The sequence below is a fragment of the Equus caballus genome, unplaced genomic scaffold (genome assembly GCF_041296265.1).
Source record: "Equus caballus isolate H_3958 breed thoroughbred unplaced genomic scaffold, TB-T2T haplotype2-0000440, whole genome shotgun sequence".
Taxonomy (NCBI): domain Eukaryota; kingdom Metazoa; phylum Chordata; class Mammalia; order Perissodactyla; family Equidae; genus Equus; species Equus caballus.
Window position 1 is genome coordinate 1,553,559 of NW_027222395.1, and position 25,902 is coordinate 1,579,460.

Here is a 25,902-nt window from a genome sequence, read left to right on the forward strand (position 1 = left end):
GCCATGGTGCACACATCCCCATGGTCTCCACCCTGTGCCATAGTAGGGGCTGCCCATGAAAATGGGTTTCCATCCAGTGACTGCCCAGCCCCTCCCTGAGCCCTGGTGCTGGAGCTCAGCTCACACCACACACTGAGGAGGATGGAGGTTGGCCTCACCCCTTGGGAGAGCCCTGGGAGGAAGCACCTACCGAGACAACACAAAGGTCCCTGCTCAGGGGACTCTGCCAGGCCAGAGAGGACAGAGCTTCTCAGCCTCCTTCAGTAAGCACAGGGTCCAGCCCCCAGGCCCAGGCTCCTTTGAGTGAATGGTCCTTGCTGAGCAGCTTTGTAGGGACCAAAGGGCTGTCCTGCACTGCCCCCTCCTGGTCACAGGACACACCCCTCACCAGGGCCAAAGCCCTGAGAGCACAGCTGGTTTCTGCAGCTCACCAGGTCACTGTCTCTATTCACACATCCATGGTCTGATCATCTGTTAATGGCATTCACATACATTGGAGGCAATGACTCTTGTATCACTCTCTCATAAGGCAGTGCACATGGAAGGTGGAAAAATGTACAGAAATTGGAATTTAAAGTGTTTTAACCATGAGACAAGATGTTGCAAACATCATATCCCTTCATTTTAATGTGGTTTAGGGAGCGCATCCATGTTCAGTGTTCCATCACTTGTGCATAAAGCAATGAATTCCAAATAATCTCACATAACCTTATCTGTGTTTTAAACTCCAATTTTTAGGTAATCTATTGCCTGTACTAGTGAGAAATCAAAGAAGCACAATGAATCCTAATATTTGAGCTGTGCAGCTCCCATCACGCCATCTTGTATTAGAGTAAAGTCCAACCTGGCAGAGAAAGTCTTAGACCCTCATTTGTTGGCTTCTGTCATCCATCTCTCCCTGTTCAGAATCATCTCTTCTATGGACACACAGCTTACCAACCCCATCATCCTCTCTTCACAGGTTTTCCCACTAGGGTCCTTCATAGGATTTTGGGTTAAAAAATTGAGTATTAAAATTTCATTGATCTTGTGCTGGATCATGAGCTCTACATTTAACATCTTGTTAATAAATGTCTATCATTAGGGGCCGGCTTCATGGCCGAGTGGTTAAGTTCGCGTGCTCCGCAGCGGTGGCCCAGTGTTCGGATCCTGGGCGCGCACAGCTCGTCGGGCCACGTTGAGGCGACGTCTCACATCCCACAACTAGAAGGACCTGCAACTAAGATATACAACTGTGTACAGGGGGTTTTGGGAAATAAGGCAGAAAAAAAAAAAAGATTGGCAACAGTTGTTAGCCCAGGTGCCAATCCTAAAAAAAAATGTCTATCATACATGTTCTTAAGTGGAATGCTATTTGACTTCTATCAAGTTCACCCACACTCTGCAGTTTATTTGCTCATGGAGCTTGTTCCCCCTTCCGCCTGCTCCCCATGGTTTTTTCCTCAGTCCCTGCAGGCCCAGCGCATCCTTCTCTTTCTCTGCGTGAAGCCGTGGAACCCAGTCCATCTCCCTGGTCACTGTCCCCAGGGTCAAGGGGGAGTTTCTCTTCTGTCCTATAGACAATGAGATCACCATTATTACTTAACCTCTACTCTTAATTCGACTCAGAACTCCAGGCTCAAGCTGTCCAGAAAGCAGAAATCATTATCTTTGCCTCAGATCTGCTCTTCAACAAGGTTTGAAATTCAGGAGAATTCAAATACTCTTTCAGTAAACACTTGCTGAGTTTGTCCTTTGTGCCACAGTTTTCTGGGCTCTGTAGATACAGCAGTGACATAAGAGGGGAAAACTCCTATTCACATGGAAGTTAGATCCCAGCAGGAGAAAGAGGCAGTGCATAGACTCGCATAATTCCTCTGGGCATCTGGAGCCTGCTCCTGCTGGCTGAGAGCCCCTCATCTCCCTCAGGACATGGACACTGAGATTCTCTGTGCTCTGTCCCCAGCCTCCCCTCAGCTGCACACGGCTCTGCCCCATTCCAGGTACCACGTGCAGGAGCCCAGCCCTGCTCCCCCAGCCTTGCAGAGTCCCTCAGTGTGGCCTCATCCCACAGTTTGCCCACTGTATTCCATTCTTCACTCTGTATTTAGAGCGATATTTCAAGCGCATCTATCTGATAAAGGCACCTCCCTGCTTAAACGTTTCACACAATTTCTCTCACTGTCAAGATTATGTAAAGCTGTTGAGTGTCACATTCAAAGTCTCTGTATATGTGACCATCTTTATTTCCGACCTCTTGGCTCACCTCTCCCCTGGAGCCTATACAAAAGCACAAGTAGGGCCCCTTTGCTAAGAGGATGCTTAACCCTGAAACCCAGTGTCACCTTCTCCTTTTGGTACTTCTGGTCCTCCTTTCCCACCGCTGTCCCCTTCCATCAGGACCAGGCTCACACATCACCTGCTGGAGATACTGACCATGCTGAGATGAGCAAATACCTGTTTTTATTATAATAATTTACTAGGAAATTTCCACACTTACATCTGATCCCATTGTGCATATTCTCTTAGATAAAATTTAAGCATAGAAATACTGAACAAAGAATGCAGTTATGATTCTTATCATCATTTTGTTTTTCTGATTAGTTTACCCTGTTTACATTCCCTAAAGAAGTGGATGTATATTATGTTATTACTTTTTATTTAAACATTTCATATTTCCAATTTGGTTGGTGGAGTATTATCCTTGGACTGAGTCAGACATCTAGGATAAAGGGTTGTAAGAAGAGATTTTATAGCATTTGAATTCCAGAACAACTTTACTATGACGATCTGTAAAAATGTGACCCATTAGAGAGCCTGGAGGACTATTCCTCATGATCATTTAATTTAAAAACTGTGACAGACAAGGATGTCCCTGCGTGTGGGGAAGCTCATAATCTAGAACGTCCTCTGCAGGACCAAGGATGCTGCTCTCATAGCAATTCTAACAGATCGCTTCTTCTGATGTGTGACGTTTGTTTTATCTCTGTTTTAAATAGAGAAATTCTAACATAAAGTGACTTAGAATAATGATTTTTGATGATTTATTTATTTCCTGTCTTCTGTCAGGGAATGGGACTTCCCTTTGATTCCAGTTTCCTGAGAGATTGTTTCAAAATCACAAACAAGTTCTGAAATTTTATCAAATTCTTTTCTGTTGAAATAGTCACTGGCTTTTCTTTAATTGATCACAAGCCTGTGGTCTGGAAATAGTGACCACTGGCCACTGACTCGTCCCATATGAAAAACTCAATCTGATTTGAATCATAGTCATCAATATAAAAGTTAAAATCATAAGAGTTCTAGAAAAAATACAGTAACATCTTCATGTCCTGGCAATAGACAAATTCTTCCTAGGTTGAACACAAAAATGACTAACCATACGAGAACAAAATACATTACCTAAAATTTTTAAATATCACTTAACAGGCGAGTGACATCAGCAAGATGATGGAATAGGCGGTCCCCCACTCGTGTCCTCACTCAGCAACCATGATTTGGCGGCCATCAATGGAGAAAAGTGCCTTTGTGGGAGCTTCTGGATCCAGGTAGGAGACTGTGAAATCCTGGTGGAACCCAAGGCTGAGGAGTGGTGTTTGAGAAGGCAGGCCCATGCTCAGGGGGTCCTGACCACAGGCCCAGATCAGTGCCATACCCCTGTGAACATGGCACATCTTTTTTTGTCTTCTTCTTGTCACCTGCACCATTTGTCAATGGACCCAGCAGGAGTCACTCCCGTCTGTGCCTCAGTTAGCAGGCCTGACAACCGTGTCCCTGGCTGTGAGCCCTGAAGCAGCCCGTGATCCAGTTCCAGCCCCTCTTAGCCACAGTCCAGGAGCAGTCCTGCCCATCCAGGAACTGCACAAGACAAATGCTCATCAGTGCCCCTGGAGGCAGGCCTGCTGCCCTCAGTCTGAATGGGAATCTTGAGGCAGCCCTGTGCCCTGGCTCCAGCCCTGTGCAGAGTGGTCTGTGGGCAGGAAATGGGCTGGGGACAGGCCCATTTAAGCCCCAGGAAGCAGGCCTTCAGACTAATACCAGCTGTGGACCCTGAAGCAGACTTCTGTCTCAGCACAGCCCTTATCAGCTGTGACCCAGGGCCAACCCTGCCCAACAAGGAAACTGTCCAGTGCCCAGGGGGGAGCCACACCCATCCATCCACTATCTTCTCTTGATTTTGGGGTAAAGCATTGCCTAGATCCTCCTTCTCACTGCACTGAGGGGTTGTCTTTCTTGAAATGCATCCATCACACTTTGGTTTCTAGGAGAGTCTTCTTGATTTCTCCTACTAGACTCTGCTTGCCTGGGAAATGACGCCATCCTAACACCTGCTTCCAGGCACAGCCTTTCAGCCCCCACAGGGGATGACTGGGATCAGGATGTGTGGACCATCCTCCTGGACCCTGCCCAGTGGGAGAGCAGGCCCCCTCATATGAGGCCTGAGGTCCCATCTGGAGCCAAGTCTCAGCCTCTTCAGCCTGTCCTGTCTTGTTGGCCAATTTTCTTCCTCAAGAAAATAAGAAGAGAAGCCAAGTAGGCATTATCAATCTTTTTTACATAAAATAAACCTCTGGAAGCATTTTAACATGACCCCATTACAGAATCCCGCTCCTGAAGTTCAGATTAATTAATCTGGTAGAAAGGGTCATTTTCTGGCTTTTAAAAAGTGGAAAGTTTCTAATATGGGGGCAGCATTGAGAAGGAGGGGGCTGAGTTCATCCTTCGTGTTCTGTTCCTCTAACAAGATGCTGAAATTGAACAGGCACAGGTGAAGTTTTCATCAAATGTAAGAGGAGAGTAAACTAGAGATGCGCAGGCCTGGCCTTCCTAATGAGTAGACACATTTGTCAGAGCTGATCATATCTCCTGAAAATGTGAGCTTCAAATAATCCTGTCTCAACTAGATGGAGCCATCATGTTGTCTCAATTGATTGAATCACCCGACACCCGCACTTTTCCCAAGAGCCCAGCCTCAGTTCCTCTTTTTCCCAACACCATCCTTCAATACTTCCTTCCTCCAAGACATGGGGAATCTGAACTTATTCCTCTATCCCACCTGCTCCACCGGTTAGCCAGACTCACAGTCTGACATTTGTGTCGTCCACAGTTCCTACCTAGTCCCTACCTACATCCAATCCTCCTCCTCCTTCATTTTCTATGCAGCACCTGGGCCTCATAAACAAATCACATACTGTTGATCCCCTGACAACCTCTCTAATGCTCCCATCTCCACCCCACCAAGCTCACCCCTCCTTACTCTCCCAAAACAGCTTTCCTATACAGTATATTTTGCTTGTTTGTACTCTCTCTTCCCCTAGACAGTGTCACCACTCTGAGCATGTGAACCCTTCCTATCTTGTCCACCTACTATCCTGAGCCCCTACACCCAAGTCTGACCCAAATTAGGTGTTCAGTAAATGGTGTGGATGCACATAATATGGAGAGTCAACTAGCCTGAGTCAAACAGAGCTGGACTTTGTTTCCCTGATTCTGCCCTGACTCCCTGATATGGACTGAACTGTGTCCCTCAAAATCCTAGGTTGAGACCCTAACCCTGATGTGACTGTCCCTGGAGATAAGGCATTGAAGGAGGTAATTAAGGTAAATGAGGTCATGAGGGTGGTGCCCAAACAAGTGGGGCTGGTGTGTTTATAAGAAGAAGAAGAGAAACCAGGGATGAGCACACAGAGAAAGGTCCCTGTGAGGACACAGTGAGAAGGCAGCCACGCGCAAGCCAAGGAGAAACCAAACTGCCGTCACCTTGATCTTGGACTTCCAGCCTGCAGAAATGTGAGAAAACACATCTGTGGTTAATCCACCCCATCTGTGGTGTTATGTTATGGCAGCCCTGGCAGACTCACACACCCCTGGTGGACTCTGTCCCCAGGGCAGCCTGCCCCAGCATCCAGGAATGTCTGCTCGATTAGAGAAAAACAGACAATGGATTGAAACCAAGGACAAGCAGTGGTGGCAGTAATTGAAAGACACAGACTCTTTTCCTCTTATGTGATGTCTTCCTTGTTAGAGATTAAGCAGCGTGTCTCCAACACTCCAAATCTTTGCTTCAGAGGTCCTATTCCTGGTGGAATGGAAGTACTTTGATTTTTGCTACACTCTTCTCTTGGACCAATCCTTACCATTCACTGGTCTCCTCACTAATGTATGAGTTGAATAGAATATTTCACATGGCTCATTCTCTACTTGTATGAGTGAACCGTTCACTTTTCTGAGTCAGGCTAACTCTGATCCAAGCTCCAGGACACAGAAGAGGAACGTAACTGGGACAGAGCCCCTGAGACCTGGGCCCTGTGAGGGGGAGAATCTCAGAAATCAGCCCTCAGTGACCTGAGGAATCACTTGTTTGGGGGAACATGACAGAAGGGCTCTGGACTGGAGTGTGTGTCTAGACATCCATGAGCTGGGCCTCTAGGACAGGTCCTCACCTGAGAGAGGAGGCACTTGCAGGGGAGGAGCCCGGTGATGGCAGGCAATGGCCACTAGTGTGGGTTCTTGAGATGTAATTGCCCTTCTCACTCCCTCTGGGAAGAGGACATCCTCATGAGGGAGTTTTGCCCCCTTCTCCCTCTCCAGAGAGTATTGAATTTCAGCCTGGGGCCTCCCTGATTGGAGTTGGTGTCATTTCATCTGAGACTGACCCTTTGCAGAACATTAGAAAGACCAGGGCACCAAAAGCAGAGTCTTATGAGACAGTGTCCCCTGCCCAGCTCCTAGTGTGCACAGTAGTTGACCCAACATGAACTAATGACGAGGGTGGAGAGCAGATGATGCACATGCTGGGACCACTGAGGGAAACCTTCTGTCCTTTCCTCTCCTCTCTGACCCCAAATCTCCCAGTCATGTGGTGAGCCTGTGATTTGCCCCAGCTCCAGCCCCAGGGACAGGCCTTTCATTTTCCAAACCAATCAGACAATCCCCTCCCTGCTCACCATGATGGAGTCAGGGGAGACAGTGTGAGGTATCTCTTCCAGTCCCGTCCTCATGAAGTCTGAGATTCCTGTTCCATGGATCAGGGAGGGCAATCTCTCTCATTCAGGAGAGTTTATTGTGTGTGTGTGATGCCTGGGACTGCAGGGACATTTTTGACCCGTGTGGGATATCAGCCTAGGGACATGTGAGATCATGGACATTGGACAACTCAGATAAATCTCAGAGAAGGAGGGAAGTCCATTGAGATGACGCACTTGACAACTACAACCTTCCTGTCACCACTGAACAAGGCAGGAAGGCTGTTGTCTATATTTCCATCACAAGGATGAGCTCAGGACCTCAAACCCCCATGTGTGTCCATAGACCATCATTCAGGAGGTACAGCTCACTCACATCTCACCCAGTCCCCGAGGACCAGCCTCCAAACCTCTTCCCTAAATCCCCTTCCTTCCCTCCAAAAAACATGCGGCATCTGACCGAGGGAGAAGTGGGCTGGGTGGAGGCCCTGAGGCTCTGGGACCCTGGCATGGAGGTCACTGGACATGGGTCACAGACTCAGGTGGTGGCTGTTTTCCTAGCTGCCATCACCCCATGGAACCTCCAGTGACTGGCCCACAGCGCCTCCTGCTGCCCCAGCCCTTATTCCTCTCGGCCTGACATGAGGGGTTAGGAGCCCCTCAGACAGAGATCCCCTGCCTCCACCCCTGGCTCAGCTTCTGCCTCTCACTCCCCACAGGAAGGGGCCACACCCAGGCCTTGCTCAGGCTGCAGCCTCTTGGTCACATTCAGCTCAGAATTCACTGCTGTGGCCTTCTCGCTGAGGACCATCCACAACTGTCTCCACTGTCCCCATACTGATTCCACTGCTGGGCTGAGGTGGGGTGTCATAACCCATCCCCAGCGCAGGGAATAAAAACACAAAGGCACCACAGATCTGACCCTGTGCACTCACAGTTTGGGACCCAAGAAATTTGGTCTCTGTCTCTCTTTCACTCTGTTTTCTCTCCAGCCTCTCCTTCCTGTCAAGCTGAGCCTCAGTCCTCGCTCCCTATGGGCAGAGGCTCCAGAACAACATAAGCAAGGAAGTGCTGAAGGGAGGACGTCATTGTCCCCACAGTGGGTGCTGCTCCAGTGCGGCCCCTCAGATATCAGAGGGAGGGATGTGTTAGCAGCAAATGCCAGTTAGTGGGCAGCACACGGGGTCACTGTGCCTGGTCCATGTCAGGCTCTGCAGTGGTGGCGTGTCACGTGCACCGTGACCTCTGCTTACGCTAACCCACACTTTCTCAAGGGGAAACATGTATGAATAAGTCACAACATAAATAATAAAGGTGCCCATATAACCTGTCTACTCACTGCTGACATTTTTACTCTGTTTTCATGTAAGGAAACATTCCACCATTTGTTCAATTTTTTATTTTATTACGTGCTGAAATTTGTAATTGTTTTTCTACAGATATGGTCAAATTTTTAATTTTTTATACTGGAAACAGAATCATATACATTTTGAACTACATTTTAGATTACATACTTTTAACATGAGATACTATGTTTATTCATTGTGACTCAGATAATTTTTTCATTCATCCTAATTAATTTTCAGTACAATCTCTAGACTTCTAGGTACATACTTATAGCTTTCATAATTAAAATCTAACTCTTCATATTTAAATGTTTTCTCTTTTTTTCTATTCTTGACTTGACACAAATCTCAGGGTAAACCTTTCAGAAGAGCTGTGTCGGCAGTCATCACGTGCGGTCCAAGACCGAAATGGAACAATTCTAGTCTTCTCTGTTCTGGGATAATGCTTTTCTCTGGTTTAAAGATACACCATCCTTAAGCCATTGAGGAAGTAGTCCTTATTGCTTTATTTCTATATTTATTTTTACAAAGGCAGGCATGGAGATGAATTTAATTGTCATCTTCTTAAGCGTTTATTGAAAACGTCACCTGTGTTTTTCTACTTAAACCTTTGCAATGAGAAAGGAGACAAAAAAGGATGGTTTTGAAACAAATCCACTCATTTCACTCTCACGATTGAGTCCCACTTCTGTCTCTCTTGGCTTATGGTAAACCTTTACATCCACTAATTCTGTGTTTGATTTCCAACACCAGCTGTGGAGTCTTCTTTTCCATTTCCAGAATCTTCCAGGGAACTGACAGACCTAAGGCCTGTGCCTTCATTGAGTGATAAATGATGAACAGTGGTCTCTTCTTTGCCTTGATAAACTCTCACCGATTTCTCCTGATCTGGCTAGAGAAACACACGTTTGCAGTCTTGACGCAGTCCTGAGGTCAGGGACACAAACTGTCCCGAGGATGTGGACACAGAGGCATCAAGGTACCCTCTTTCCCTCCGCCCAAGTGGGTCCTGTGACTCTCGGAGCAGCCTTGACCCTGGGTTCCTGTTCATGCAGGAAGGTCAGTCCTCACAAGGGAGCCTGGGGTCTGAGGGCAGGGAGCCCCCAGGGAGCAAGATGCACAGAGCTGAGGGTCAGGCCCAGGGGATCAGGTTGGAAGTTACTGCTCCTGGCCTCAAGAGGACAGGAAGAGGGCCACCATCCTGGGATTGGGTAAAACAGGCAAATAGAGGCATATTTTGGGTTTCTGACAAAGATCTGGGATTGGATTTCATGGGTTCCTTGTGGTCAGATACTGGCAGGTTCTTAACTCGGCTGGACACATTGGCATCACCCTTCTGTTGACTCTTCCGTCAATTATCTAGAGAGAATTTGTGCCCTGAAAAGAAAGCTTCTGTCTGTGCAGCAGTGATGAGGGTGAGAACAGGCTGTCACGAATGGCGCAGCCATCCTCAGAGCCGCAGCTCCCACAAAGTCTCCAGACATTCAGGGATGGCAGCAGATGAACAGCAGAGTCACCCGGATGTAGACTCAGATGAGGAAGTGACCTGAGAGTGACGGGCTCACAGGGGGAGGGGGAGGGGCTGCATCGTGATTCCTCACAGATCTGGACACTGTGTCAAGATCATCTCATGTCTGGTCCCAGTGGCCAACCCCGTCCTAGGACAGGATCTAAGAGACCCTCAGGAAGCTTTCCTGCCAGACCTGAAGCCAGAGGGTCTGTCTCAGATGCTGTGAGAAAAGAACACCTGGGTCCACGTTTCTAGGGCTTCTGCCTGGATGCTGTTGTCGCCAGGCCACACTGATCATCTCAAGGTGCTGCTTTCTCTGCTGTGGATGATCCTGTTCCTGAGACCTGACCCGACACCACAGATGGATGTGTGAGCACAGCTTGGAAGCAGGAGCCTGAAACACATAAAAGATGGAGAAGGGGAGGTTTGGGGTCCCTGCTCATGTTGTCCACAGCCTGACTCACTTGAGGATTCACAGCAGACGTTTGGGATTGCCAGAGAGGATGATAAGTGAGGGGGAAATTGCAAAGATAATGGAGTCACCCAGTATGGGAGCCACAAAACCTGAGCATTGACTGAAAAGAAAGCTCTGGCTGTGGAGACTGTGAGGGGAGGAGCTCCCAACTCATGTTTCATGTCTTCACTGATCAGGTGAGGAGACACTCTGCAAATTTAATAATAATGCTACAAAGTCAGCCCCTCGTTAGCACTGAAGGGGGGTTGACTCTTGCTGCCCAAGGAGTGTGACTCTCGGTCCCCAGCCCTCCCACACTGGAAGAGCACTGTGGCATCTGGGTTGTGCTGGTTAGTGATGCTAAGCTTCACCATCGACTTGGAAACCAGAGCTGTTGGCCGAGGGCCATGTGGAGACCGAGAAGAGAACTGAGGTTGTGAGAGTGTGGCTGTTCCGATGGGTCTGGAGCTTTAACTGGATATCCCAGGGGCTGATGTGTCAAAATCACTCCATTCTATCCAGCGCTTTTTTCTGGGGCAGCAGATCTTGGCTTTCCATCCGGGAATCCCAGTCCTCGCAGGAGGCCAGCTCAGCAGGGAGAGAAGCAGAGTCCTGTGCGCACAGGACAGGTCCACGCTGCAGGGAGCAGGGCAGCCCTGGGCAGTGTGCCTACACGTGTGTCAGGGAGCCATTAAAGGTGTGGTGTTCAAGGTCAGTGAGGAACAGGGGGACCCAAGGCATGGTGAGGACAACCTGAACCCTGCCCCTTAAGGCCCCAAAGCTAAGGCACAGCTACCTCACATCTCTCATCCTCCTCCACACCCAGAGGGAAGGGAGGGGCCTGTGGAGGTTCATGTTATGTGTCAGCTTATGTATGCCATGATATTCGGTCAGGACACAGATATTTGGTCGTACATTACTCTAAGAGTTTCTGTGAATGCATGTTTTAAAAGAGATTAATAATTAAATCAGTAAACATTGATTGAAATTTATTACTATCCATAATGTGGGTGGGCCTCATCCAATCAGTTGAAGGACTTGATAGAGAGAAGACTGACCTCCCCTAGGAAGAGGGAATTCCGCCAGCTGACTGCCTTCAGAACCCAACTGTAACTTCTACTCTTCCTTCCCTGGGTCTCTAGCCTACCAGCCTTCTGCACATTTTGGACTTGCCAGTCTCTATAATCATGTGAAAAAATTTCTTAAAATAAATTTCCATAGATAGATACACACATATATACACACATAGGTAGATGGATAGACGATAGTCAGATACATACATAGATACATGGATAAAGAGAGAGAGAGACACATCCTACTGATTCTGTGCTCAGGAGAACCATAAGTCGTACACAGCCCTTCATCCAAATCTCTGCCTGCTCTTCGCTCGTTCTGGCCCTTTGCAGGGTCCTGTCCTGTGGAACAATCCGTGATACGTGGTGGCACAAGGGCAGCCTGTGCTCTGGGCCCTACACAGACCTCAGGAGGTCGTGGTCACAGGGAAGCAGAGGTCCAGGAATATTCCTGGATGGTTGTGCACTGTACACAACCCCACGAGACCAGGCTGTCGGCGCCCCATTTGTTGAAGGACGGATTCACACTCTTTCTGCGACAGGCCAGGCAGCTATCGCCAGTAATCCATGATTTTGTGAGAAGAGCCTTTGGGTTTCCTGTCCAGGATTCATGGATGCAGGTTCCACTTCTGAGCCTTGGAAATGATGTCAGGGACCCTGGGAGCACCTTCTTCTTTAGAGCCGCTGGGTCACAATCCTCATGCACAGGTGACAGATCAGAAGGTGCTCCTTGTGGTGAGGCAACAACAAGAAACCCATCACCCCCGGCGCACATGGTGGGTGCCAGCACGGGCTCAGGACCCAGTGGCATCCAGCCCTGGCCTGCTGCACCCACCCTCTGCCCGTCAGCCCTCAGAGAAGGTTCCCCACCTGGCCTCTGACTCTTCTGGGACTAACGCTGCTCTCCTTGCCTCACCTTGATCATCGAAAACAACCTCTCTGTTCCTGGAGTTCAAAGACGATGCTCCACCCCTCCCTTCCCAGATGGATCGGCTCCCCGGGAGGGAGAGAAGGAGCATCCCAGGGCTGTGCGCCATTTATGTCTGCTCTTAGCATTTTCTTTCTTTGCTGAGATCTTCTCCCTCATGGTTCATCATGATTACATTTTACCTGAAGACCTTGCAGCGAGTCTTTGGATCATTTCGGGAAGAACTGTTATCTTAGTGACAGTCAGTTTTTTGACCCAGAAACTAGGAATATCTATTCATTCATTTATTTTTTAAATTTCTCTTGAAAGGTTTTGTAATTTTCAGTATACAAGATCTGCAATTTTTCTCAGATATATCCACGTTTCATTAAATATTAGTAATGTTGTATGTTATTGTTTTTCTTTTAAAAATTGAAGGTTCATTACTGCTATATAGAATACAATTAATTTCTGCATCTTGGCATTTTATCACAAAATCCAAACTGAAACAGTCAGACCGGAAGCATATCGCAGTCACTCGACCCTGCGCTGGGCATGGGCAGACTCGATCTCTTTTGGCCTCCTCAAATGTCTCCACTGAGAGAATCTTCTCTCTCAACAAGCAATTTTTGTCTATGCAAACATGAGTTGGATAAGAATATATTAGCAATGATATTCTTCATGATATGAAGAAAAGGGTATGACTTTGTCAACTGTTCTGGTTCTAGGAAAATCAGGTCTTGTCTAAGATGTGACAGCAGAAGCCATCTCCTGAGCCACCAGAGGGGCGAGCGCACCAGGCCAGGAGAGTGGGGGGGGGGCGGTTTGTGTCTCACGTCCTCGGGGGTCTGGAGCACATGTGAGCATTAGTGACGCCGGGCCATGTGTTACAGTAATAGTGAGCCTCGTCCTCAGGTCGCAGCCCGGGGACGAGCAGAACACCAGAGTTAGTTGTGTCATCTTTGGATCCAGAGAAGTGGCTGGGGATCCTGGGCCCTGATGCTCATTTGAGTCTGTGTGGCAGAGCAAGAGATACCTGGGGGCTCCCTGGCTTTGGCTGGTCCAGAATATCCTGTATCCACCAACACTGATGCCACTGCTGGCAGTGCAGGTGAGTCTGGCATATGCTCCAGGTGATGCAGAGGCAAGGTGGCTGAGTCAGCACTGGCTGGGAGAGGGAACCTGCAGACACAGACACCCGTGGATGATGAGGCAGAGACTAAGGTTAAGCAGCTAGAGGGTCTCAGCCACAGGGGGCTGACACAGGCTCAGGAGCTGACTCTGGACACTGCAGACTGTCCCTACCTGTGCAGGGAGAGAGAGGCATGAGGAGGAGAGGAGTCCCGGCCGTGGTGCACACAGCCTGCTGGGGCCCCAGATCAGGGCTGGGTGGCCCCCAAATCTTTGCTCTTCTCCATTGATCTGAAAGAGAAGGGGCTGCTCACATAAGTTTGTTCCCCCTAATGATGATCCCACTTTTGTCCTGAGAACCAGCTGAGTCTGAGCTTGATTCCTTAGATGGAGGAGCTGATGGGTGAGTTCAGAGTTTGCCCCATCAGAGGGACCAGGGAGGAAGCAGCTGAGGGACCTTACTCAGACCTGTGAGCAGAGAGGACACAGCTACTGAGACCCCTCAGCAAACACAAGCACCAATGTCCCAGCCCTGGAGGATTTGAGGGATTACACAGCAGGGGGCACCCAAGGTGCAACCTTGGGGAAGACCCACAGCGCCCCCTGCTGCTCACTGTTCTAACTTCAGTCTCAGGTTGGAAATAATGTCAGGGACACTGGCTTGACAGCCTGGTCACTGTGGGTCCACAAACATCCATGCGCCACACCCCGTGCTCTGCCCCCACGTAAGTGATATTGATAAACAACCTGTTTAACTGTGGGCTTCCTGGCCTGCTAGGAGGAAGAGATGTGGAAATCTGACCACAGGACAGTGAGACTGAGTCTGCAGTGAGTGAGGAGGCAGAGGGCTCTGGGAGCAAGACCCGAGCAGCTCCTTCCACAGGGGCCACATGAAGGAGCCACTGGAGCCCTGGGTCTGAATGGAGACCGGGGTTCTGCTGGTGGACAAACAAAGCAATAACTGTTCCTAGGAAATGTGCTTGATTCTTGGAAGATCGGCAGTGTTTGCAAATACTCAGGGACATTAAGTAGACTAGGTTGGTGGTTGGGTGGCAAACCATACAGGGGACCTTTGCAGTGGTCTACGGCACTGAATCTGTGGCTCTGAGGAGAGCTGGAGACCGATTCGAAAGAACTTTTTCTTTCACCAAGAAGGGATTGAGATGTATTTATGACAGCTTTAGTGAGGTTTAATTTTCAAATAATCAACTGCCATTTTAAAGTGTGTAATTTGGCAAGCTCTCATGAATATATGAACACACTGGTGAATCCATCACCACCGTCAAGGCAATGACTGTATCTGTCATTATGTTGACATCACCAGTTTGAAACCACTCCATCCCGCCATCCCCTCCCCAATCCCTAGGTGATTGCTGATCTGCTTTTGTCTTTATAAATTAATGTCCATTGTGTAGAATTTTATATAATTCAAATCTTTGTTCTGGTTTCCCAGCTTTACTTGTCTGGCTTCCTTCATTGAGCATATGTATTTTGACACCCATCCCTGTTTTCACAGTTATCCACAGGCCATTCCTGGGCACACAGTATGGACGGGCCGCAGTCTGCTTCTCCATCCGCCTGTTCATGAGCGTTTGGGTCTTTTACACTTTGGGCTATTTATACATAAAGCCGTTATTTATGTTAGAAGTAAATTTATTTGTTTGCATTTATTTAATATGTGATTTCATATATTAAGTAGTTAAAATAAAATTTAATATGTAACTTTATGTTATAAATGAATAAACCTGCTGAGTATTTGTGTACAAGTCTTTGAATGAGTATGCACTTTATTTTTTCTTGGGGAAACAGAGCAGCTGGGTCTTAAGAAGCTATATATTTACCCCTTTTAGAAACTGCTCAACTGTTTTCCTAACTAGTTTGTCGATTCCGTGCTCCCACCAGCCGTGTGAGAGTAGCTGTGCTGCCTCCTCTCAGTATTGTACTTTTGTCCCTTCTCATGCAGGTTTAGTGGCATATAATTTCCATTTTAATTTGCATTTCCATAATATATAATGATGTTGAAAAATTTTTCATGAGCTTATTTGCTATCATGTATCATCTTTGGTGCAGTGTCTGTTGAAATATCTTTCCTAATTTTAAATAGAACTCTCCTGTAATTATTGAATGGAAAGAACTCTGCAACATATTATCCACACAAGTCCTTTATTAGGCAAGTGATTTGCATGCATATTCTCCCAGTCGATGGCTGTCTTGTCCTTCTATTAGCAGTGACTTTCAAGTGCAGGGTATTTCATTTTTGATGAATTCCAAATTATCAATTTGTTTTTTTGGTTCTTCTTTTTTTGGTTGGAGCTTTTGGTGTTGCAACTAAAAGGTCTTTTCCAGCGTGAGCATTCTTACATATTTCCCTTTATGACATTGTTTTCTTTCTTTCTTTTTTGTTTTGCTTAAATATATAAAACTGGAAAAGCTGAGTCAAACTAAATGTTTAGATTTCAATTTATCAGAAATTGGCAAAAGTTTTCAAAGCATCTCACATTCCAAATGAGTAATATAGGTGAGTTCCTCTGGCCCCACATCCCTGTCAACATTTGGTTTGTTAGACTTTCTCATTCCATCAGTTTCTGTAGGTGCATTGTTTCTTTTTCGTTTTTTTTTTTTTTTTTTGAGGAATATTGACCCTGAGCTAACATCTGCTGCCAATCCTCCTCTTGTTGCTGAGGAAGACTGGCCCTGAGCTAAGACCCGTGCTCATCTTCTGCTACTTTATATGTGGGACCCCTGCCACAGCATGGCTTGCTGAGAGGTGCCATGTCCACACCCAGGATCCAAATCAGCGAACCCAGGGACGTCAAATTGGAAGGTGCAAATTCAACCACTGCGCCACCAGGCCGGCCCCAAGTAGGTGCATAATTTCTGTAGGTGCATATTCCTTCCTCTCCATTAAGCTGAGGCAGCTCTGATTGTGCTAATTGGCTCACTATGGGCCACCTTTTGGTCCAGGTTTCATTATAGTTGGAATTTCCCTTTTGCTGATGACTTATAAGGGCAAGAACTTTTAAAAATTTTTTATTATTTATTTTCCTTTGTGAATTGTTTGTTCAGATCTTTTGCCCATTTTAATGGATTGCTTCTCTTTTTATGTGAAAATAGCGATTATTAATGTACTTTTGATGTAGCCATTTTGGTCACACATGTGTCATATGACATCTGGGCAGTTAGTGTGGAAGGTGAGGAGAAGTGACCAGGCCATGGTGGACACACCCAGGCCTGTTGAGGACTCACAGTGCAGACAGAGCTGTCCCAAGTCTGTGTGTCTTTTGTCACCCAAGCTCCAAGGGAACTAGGGCTCTCTCAGTCCCTTGGGCACCATCTGTCCCCAGGCCCCAGGGGCGGTAGGAAGTCACCCCCTGTGGGTCCCAGTGAGCACTGAGCCGGGCCGTGGATGAGCGAGGGGAGGAAAGGGCAGGCAGGATTCCGGCTGCACCGGCTGCCTCTGAGGCTGGAGTGCGTGCTTTTCAACAGGTCACAGAGTCCTGCCTTTCAGTCTCAGGGGTGTCAAGGTGGCCTTAATGCATCTTTCTCATTTCTCCCTCATTTTTCTGGATTAGCACCTCTTTTCTTCACTGTGATGGGGTCGGTCCCTCCTCCTTCTCTCTCACTCACCAAACCCACGTCCTGGACACCTGAGATAAAATGTCTCAAGATATAAGAAAGAGTCAAGTGCATTTACTCCCACCATTCTTACTGTTCCTATGTCTCTCTGCCTCTGTCTCTTTCTCTCCTCCTTAAATTAGCATGTGCTTTCGAGTTTATTGCGAGAGTTCTAAAATCCTTGGTCCAGAAGATCAGTGAGATACCTCTAAGGTGGTCACTCCAATGAACTCCAGTGAGGCAGGAGTGAGGGGCATCATCCTGGGGTTTCCACCTGGAGAGGAGAGTATTCCTGCTCCCCTAGGGAATGACACCGCACGAGACAGCAGGGTGCACCAGGTTTGCTTTCTACATTTGCACCATTACTGCAGGACCAGGTCACTCTGTAGCAGCTTTCCAGCCGCCTGCTGCCTGGGGAGCTCATGGTAGGAAGCTATATGCCTTGCTCTTCCCTGGAGAAACAAGAAGAAAAAATCCAACACTTTTGATAGTCAGGACACCAGACACTCTTTCTGGGAGCCATGTGACAGTGTCGGTAGCAGGTCAGAAGAAACAGGATCATCCCACTTCCCCATTCATCTGGATCACTGTTGCTTCAACAAATGACACAGCAATGCTGTGAGATGCTCCACAGACTGGCTGGTGGGGATGGTTGAGTAGCGGTCAGCCCCAGAGCTGGAGCCCCAGAAATGATCAGGAATTCCATCCCCCTTGCTGTGGCTTCCTTCACTCTTCAGGCACGTCACATCCTGAGGGGGTCTTCCTAGGGTGCTGTTGATTCCATCCGATGTAGAAGGTGCTCTGCTCACTGCTCAGGGTGCAGCTGAGCATGGCCAAAGCTCCCAGGGAGGCAGACGCAGAGAGTAACTGAGTCACACAGGCTGACTGAGTCTGGAAACACAAACAGCCATTATGGTGGAGGGAGGGAAAGAGGGAGAGACATTTCCTCCATGTGGTTGGGAGGTAGTTTAGTGGGCTGGGGAATCAGGACTGTCCTGACCTGAGCAGTGCAGGAGGAAGGGGAGGAGAGTGGAATCCAGGCCGTAGTGCAGACGCCCCAGAGCTCTGCTGAGATGGAAATGCTGCAGGTCTCTCTCATCCTCCTCAATCCCCAGAGAATAGAGCCCTTCATACAAATTTGCTCCTCTTCTCCTGGCCAACCAAACACCTCCTCGGTTCATGTTTGCCTCTCCCACCACACACACAATGTCCTGAGATCATTATTTCTGGGAGGGGTAGACCTGGGCTGAGACTGGGCTGAGAATCACCAGGAACCCCGAGACATCCAGCTCCTGGGCCCAGGGGGCAGTGAGCAGAGACCAGGGGACAGGTGTCTGGTTTCCCAGCTCTCAAAGATCCCTTGGCAGCAAGCCTACAGCGCCCCTGCTGCCCCAGGCCCAGGTCCATCATATCTGTGACCAGAGGACAGGTGACCCTGCCAGAGGCTCCTGCCTCCCCCACTGCTTTGATCACTGCCATTCCCTGAGGGCAGAGCGAGGCCCTCCTCAGGGGCAGCCTCCCACCTCATTTCAGTCTGTCGTTGTCTGCTTGGGCCTCCTCAGCAGGAATCAGAGACAGAATTCACCCCCTTTGCAAGGAGTCCTCAGGGGAAGGGGCCTCATATGCAAACCCTACATGAAGGAAAACATTCATTAGCTGAGAACAGGGACAGGTCAGCCATGAAGTCACTTCCCAGGCTGCTCAGGAATCCAGGTCCCTTTCCTCCTGCCTGACCCCTCACTAGATGTGCACAGAGGACACACGGGGGTGAGAGTTTCGAGGATGAAGGCGCACACTGGGTAGCTCCCTGGGGAATGAGGAGAAGCCCAGGGAGGAGAAGGGGAAGGGACTCCTGTGGCTGGAAGAGTCAGGAAACTCGAGGGTCCTTAGGAACTAAGGGACCAGAGAGGTCGGGAGAGAAGGGATGTGAGGAGCACTCCTGAGGAAAGATCTGGGAAAAAGTCCATGTCTTTTCTTCAGGAAGTCATCACAAATGACATTCTTTGAAGCATTTTCCTCAAACCTCTGAATCATTGTGAACAGAGCCTGGGCCCAGGGGAACGTGACATGTGTAGCTATTAGGATCAATCTTTCCTATTAGAGAGTTTTGAAAAGAATGTGGTTCATACTCAAGAACCAATGCTCTGGGCAGGGGTGGGGAGGTTAAAAACGAGAACGATTTATATGCTTTTATCTGGCAAAATGTCCACTCTACATGATTTTGCCAGAAAGATCACCTCCAGCCAAAAGTAAAACAAAAAAAACCAAAAACTTTTACCAAAATAACATAAAACAAAATAAGCAGATAATAAGATCAAATAATAAGATTTCTATAGCCAGAAAACTTTGAGAATTCTATGCACCAGACTCTTAGCTCACTTGAGTCTGGGGAGTTGTTAGGGGCAGAGAGCACATCCTGGCCATCAGCTTGGTGTGCTCTCTGTGTGTTACAGTGGGGTTGCGTTATCTTGAGATATTAATACACCAAAATGTTTAAATGGATTAGTGAAAATCTAAAGTCATTATTTAATCAAGAGTAGTCAATGAATTTTCCTGGGGGAAAAAAGCTCTATTTTAATTTTGCATTTACAATGATACCACCTCTTGAAATATTATTTTCTCTGTAAGTTTTGTTATTTTTAAACAATTTTGATTAAATCACACAACAGGGACTTTATGAAATTTTCTTCATTATTGAGCAGAAATTAATTTTTACAAAATATTTGCACCTTGAGTTTTTTTGGCACTGCTTCCTTTCTGATGATGCAGAAATGTTCATTGTGAATTTTATTTTGCTTTTCCTTCCACTTCAATAAACAAGGATTTGCAGGTCTGCCTAGTCTCTCACACACAGGATGAGGCTGCCTGTGTCCCCTCTCCCCATGGATGCTCTCTCCCTGGTGGGGCCCCCTCAGCTCTCAGGCTCAGGGCAGAGAGAGGAGCACGGGCACAGCTGACTCTCTCCCAGTTCAGGCCCCATCCTGATCCAGTACTACTTGGCCTGTGTAGTGAGGAGCATGTCTTCAATAGCAAATGTTTACTGAACACCGATCTGGTGTTGAGTCTGGGGGTTGGCAGTGGAATTCTAGGCTGTGCTAGACAGCCTCATCCCTGCTCATAGAGCTGAACCTGAAGAAGAAACATGACGGTGGGAGGCATACAGGGGGTCTCCCTTCCTCACTTTCACCACTGGAGGCAGGAGACCAGAGCAGACACTGCTGCACTCATGGGTCTGTGGGGGATTGAAGGTTTGTGGGATCACAGGGGAGCAGGGAGTCAGAGACAACACGAGAGCTGAGAGGACATGGGCAGGACTTGAAGATTCCCTGGGTTTAGGTGAAGATGTAGAGAAGTCCAAAAAGTGGATACAAACAGAGGAAGACAGAGATAAATAACATGACCCCGGAGATATGGGCTACTAGGAAAAATCGGATTAGTTAGCAGGGCAAGTGCCTTAGGAATCCCAGATGCGGTTTGGTTTATCAGGTGAAGGGTCTTGCTCACTAGTTGAGCGTGACCTACTGGGAGTGGTGGAAAGGAAGACAGGGAGAGGCCATATGTCAGGAAGGTGAGAAGTGAAGAGTGGGTGAGAGAGTCAACAGAGAGAGGACAGATTCCCCTTTAGGAAAGATCGGACGGGAAGTGTAAGATGGAGGAATCTAAAGTCTAGCTGCCCTTCTCCATATTTTTCTTGTAAATGGAATCACGTTAATTTGTAGACTTTTACACAGAAGAGAAATCCAAAGCTCATAGATTTATTACCCTTGAAGACATTAACCAGTTTATTTCCAACGTAGAAAACTGGCTTCCTTGGCCCAGTCTTGGTAGAATAAATGTACTATATTTAGAAAATACTCTTTAAAATCTATTACTGTCTCACTAGTCTCCTCAATGAAATATAAGTTGAATAAATTTTTGACACATGTTCTTACTCCATATGTTTAACTTTTGGAAAATTTTCCCTGACAATTTAGGTTACTTACTGAGATCTCTGAGAGGATCCTTCTATCTAATCTATTGACCCTGTGGTGACTGAGGACTGGAATCTTTAAGGTCAGGAATCGCTTCTCTCGAGTCCTGAAGTGATTCCCAGGAACAACTAAAACTTTGATTTTCTGATGCTATATTTTTCTAAAACTCCACCCCCGACACACATGTTTGTGACAATGGGCTGAAGATGCTTGGTTGGGTTCATTAGCTGACTGGTGGAAAGTAAATGAGAACATAAGAGAGATGGTAGAATTTGGGAAAAATCAATGAGTCTAGGTCTGAGGACATTACATGATATGATTGGATAGACAAAGGACATTCCAGAAGGACCTTGACATGTAGAGTCCAGGTGGAGGAAAAACCAGGACAGTTCAACTGCGACTCTTAATAGTTTTCTCTATGTCCTCGATGGGCAGAGTCACAGCAGAGGTAACATCAGGCTGAGTGCTCTCATTCCCTTGGAACTTTACTCTGTGATGTGGACACTCCCAGAAATGACACAGTGGTGGCCAAGGGAGCAGTTGCTGTGGTTTGGGAGCAAAAGGAACTTCCATGTGGAGCATGTGGACAGAGGTATTGGTTCATGTGATGGTCCCTGAGTCTGGTCCACATTGGAGAGAGTGAAGGCGGGGAGAGGTGTCCGGTGAGCTTTGGAAGATGCCACCATGGAGGTTTCTTGAGCCTTCTTTACCTTCTTACTAAACCTGGGAAGAAGAGGTCATCAAGAGAAAGCTTTTTTTTTTTCTTCTTTCTTCCTCTCATGAGACTACCTAAATTTCAGATCAACACGTTGTGGATGGGAATGAATCTGTCTTGTCCCGGAATTGATCTCTTGTAGGAATATCGGAAAGGCCAGGGAGCCAAGCTGTGGCTTTATGATACGGGAACAGTCTGGCCTGTGTCCCCTTCCCAGATCCGAGTGTCCACAGTACATGCCCCAACCTGAACTGACAATGAGGGTGCAGGGAAGAGTGAGGAAATGTTAGAGACCTATTTGGTAAAACTTCTATCATTTTCTTCTCCTATTTGGACTCCAAGTCTCCCAGACATGCAGTTGGCCTAGGATTGACCACACGTGCTCCTGGATAGCCCTTGTGTTACCTAAACCAGTCAGACAATCCCCTTCCTGCTCACCATGGTGGAGCTGGGTGATGGTGTAAGTGAGCTCGTCCAGCCCTCCTGAAAGCTGATTTCCTGATCAGTGGAACAGGGAGGGCAAGTCTCTCTCCTTATGGACTGATTGTTGTGTGGATATGATGCCTGGGACTGCAGAGGCAAGTTTGGACCATGTGGGAAAACAGCCTGGAGACTCTCTATATACTCATGGAGGACGTAGAGACAATCACAGAGAATCCAGCAGCGTTCATCAGCCCTGCTTACAGTTGGTCCTTGTGAAATTTTGCCATTTGTCTTCCTGATACCACAATCCAAACTTTGTAGCCCACCCTGAATTTCTGGTTCTAAACAGACCAAAGTATCCCTCTGTCCCTCCTTCCTTGGAGAGAGTTCTCCAGACCAAAGACTGTTAAGCAGCCAGGTTGAAAGCCCCTGCAAGATGAGGTTCTCTCCTACGTGACGGGGGTCCCTGCACCTGGCTCAGGGCCACTTTAAACTCACTTTAGCTCATATGTGTTTAACAATTGAAGGGACTGATTGAACTTCTGGAAAATCATATCTTCTGAATGAACGGATTAACCTAGTGATAGCATGACATACATATCTTAGAAAAATCCTCTCACTATTTTCATTTGGTTCTAATGTAAAGCATTGCCTAAGTCCTTCCCCCCTCCTCATCCCTGCAGTGAAGGGCTGTCTTTCTCTAGGTGCATCCATCACATTTTGATTTCTAGTAGAGTTTTCTATATTTCTCCTACTAGACTGTGTTCATCCTGGGACCTAATGAGCCCATCCTAACACCTGCTTCCCAGCACATCCTTCCCCATCCCCCAGGGGATGACTGGGATCAGGATGTGTGGACACGTCTGCCTTGACCCTGCCCAGTGGGAGAGCAGACCCCCTGCTCTGAGGCCTGGGGTTGCATCTGCAAATGAGTCTCAGCATCATCAGCCTGTCCATTCCTCTTGGCTCATTTTTCTCATCAACAGAATGACAGATGTAGCCAATTAGGGGTTATCTATTCATGATACATAAAAGAACTTTCTGGAAGCATGTAAACACAAACCTATTACAGAATCCCACTTATTGAGTTTAAAATTAAGTAATCTGGTGGAAATTGTGGTTTTCATCTTTTCCAAAGTGGAAGATTTCTAATATGGGGGCAGCATTGCGAACGAGGGGACTGAGTTCATCCTTCACATTCTATTCCTCCAACAACATGATAAAGTTTAACAGGCACAGGTGTAGTTTACATCAAATGTGAGATGAAAGTAAACTGGAGACGTGCATTCCTAGGACTTCTTGTGAACAGTCCCATTTGTCAGGAGCTGATCATGTCTCCTAAAAATATAAGGTTTAAATAATCCTGTCATAAATATACGGGGTCATCATGTTGTCTCAAGTAATCGACTCACTTACATCCCGCACTGTTCCCAAGAGCCCAGCCTCGGTTCCTCTCTTTCCCATTTTCATTCTTCAGTCCCTCCTACCTTCAAGACATGGGGACCCTGACCTTTCTTCTCCATCCCACCTGCTCCTGCCCTCCTCCAGGGCTCCTAGTCTGACATCGTATCATCCACACCCCGACCTGGCCCCTGCCTTCACTCTCCCCTCCTCCTAGTTCACCTTCTATGCAGCACCTGGATTAAATACACTTAAATCGCATTCTGCTGTTTCCTTGTTCACCCCCCCAGTTCTCCCATCTCCACCAACCGCCATGCCTCTCCTCACTCTCCCAGGACATCTTTCTTTCAAAGCATGTTTTGTTTGTTTGTTCTCTCTCTTCCCCTGAGAGTGTCAGCTTCCTGAGCATGGGGACTTTCCCATATTTTCCACCTACTATCCTAAGCTCCTAACCAAAGTCTGACACATAATAGGTGTTCAATAAATTGTGTGGATGCACATCATCTGGACAGTCATCCTGAGTCAAACATAGCTGGACTCTGTGTCCTTGGTTCTTTTCTGACCCCTTGATATGGACTGAACTGTGTCCTTCAAAATCCTATGTTGAGACTCTAACCCCCAGTGTGACTGTCTTTGGATATAAGGCATTAAAGGAGGTAGTTAAGGTAAAAGAGTTCATGGGGGTTTCTCCTAAGCAAGTAGGGCTGGTGTCTTTCTGAAAAGAGGAAGAGAAACCAGGGGTAAGTACACAGAGAAAAAGCCATGTGAGGAGACAGTAAGAATGTACACATCTGTGGGCCAAGGAGGGTGGCCTCAGGAAAAACAAACCTGCCAGCACCTTGATCTTGGACTTCCAGCCTGCAGAACTGTGAGAAAATACCTTTCTTTGGATTAAGCCAACTCATCTATGTTTTTGCGCTGTGGCAGCCCTGCCAGACTAACACATTGCATGGATGCTGTGGCCAGCACAGCCTGCCCCCACATCCAGGAATGTCTGCTCGATTTGAGAAAATCAATAATGTGTTGAAACCAGACACAGGCAGCGGGGGAAGAATTGGAGAGGACGAGGACACAGTCTCTAAACAAAGCACCCTGGATTGAGTCATAGAAAGTTTGGGGCCAAAGAAACCAAGGAAGCAGCTGATGTGGCCGAGGAGTGGGGGCTGTGCAGGGAAGCCTCATGGCTGGGGGGGAAGCAGGTTTCTGTCTCACTTCCCCACATGCCTGGAGCACTGTGTGAGCACTCAGGCTGGCATCATAGCACTCACAGTAATAATCAGCGTCGTCCTCAGACTTGAGCCCAGTGATGGTCAGGGTGGCCGAGTTGCCAGACTTGGAGCCAGAGACTCATTCTGGGACCCCAGATGGCCGTTTGCTGTTATCATAGATGATGAGTTTGGGGGCCATTCCCGGGAGCTGTTGGTACCAGTGCACATCATAATCACCGATGTGGGAGCTGCTTCCAGTGCAGGAGATGGTGACCCTCTGGCCCAGGTTCCCAGACACTGAGGCCGGCTGAGTCAGCACAGACTGGGCCCAGGATCCTAGAAGAGGGAAAGACAGAGAGATGGTGATGCTGGGGTCTAGAAACAAGATGAGAAAGCAGGGTGACATGTATCTTCCCAGGGCCCCTTGTCCCCATAACTAGTCACCTGTGCAGAGAACAATGAGGGTGAGGAGACGGGTCCAGGCCATGGTGGAGGTCATCACCGATTCCCACCGTCTGTGGCCCCACAGCTGAAGCAGAGCTTCTCCCAGATCTCTCCCTTCCCCTCTTCATACTCTACCAGAGGGAGGGCCCACACATGCACATCAGACCCTCCCAGCTTTCTGATCTCTCACTGGGCCTTGGTTCAGGTCTCACTGCCTAACGATGGCCAGGGAGTGGGGAGTTCACATCTGTGATCCCTGAACAGAGGGCACCAGGCAGTGCCAGGGGGCTGGTCCCAGCTGTGATGAGCCACAAAATCCTCAGGAACGAGCACTGAGCACCCCCCGGTGTCCAGGCCATGATTCATCAGGTGTGACACAGTGACTAAAGCCAATTAGAAACAGCTCTGGTCCCCACTGCTCTGTCCACTCTCCCCTTGCCTTAGGGTCAGGCCAGGTGGCCCCTCATGTTGCCTCCCCACCACCCAAAGGCAGTCTTTATGCTCTGCTCAGCCTCCTCAGGGGTGAGCATGTTCGTGTGGCCGTTGGCTGTTCAGCGGTCAGGACTGAGGGGGTGTCTCTTATCAAACTCCTCTTAGATCAGGATCAAGAACAGAGCAGTGACCGGCCCCATGGAGGCAGGTCCCCTTCTGTGCAGGACCCAGATTCTTTCCTCGTATGTGATCCCTCTCTTGTTAGAGATTAAGCAGTGCATCTCCAACACTCAAAAACTTTGCTCCAAAGCTTCTATTCCTGCCGAAA

At 47.9% G+C, this 25,902-nt stretch overlaps 1 protein-coding gene across 4 annotated transcripts in view; it reads right to left on the minus strand.

Moving 5' to 3' along the window:
* Positions 1-25,902, minus strand: part of LOC111772026 (rho GTPase-activating protein 20-like) — an 86,536-nt gene that overhangs the window by 39,179 nt on the left and 21,455 nt on the right. For 3 of the 4 annotated variants that reach the window (XM_070259657.1, XM_070259656.1, XM_070259654.1), the window contains exon 2: positions 24,759-25,034. The gene's annotated coding sequence lies outside the window, so the exon portion shown is untranslated. Of the gene's footprint in view, positions 1-24,758; positions 25,035-25,142; positions 25,256-25,902 lie in introns of those variants that run through there. The other variant, XM_070259655.1, reaches the window with a different exon arrangement.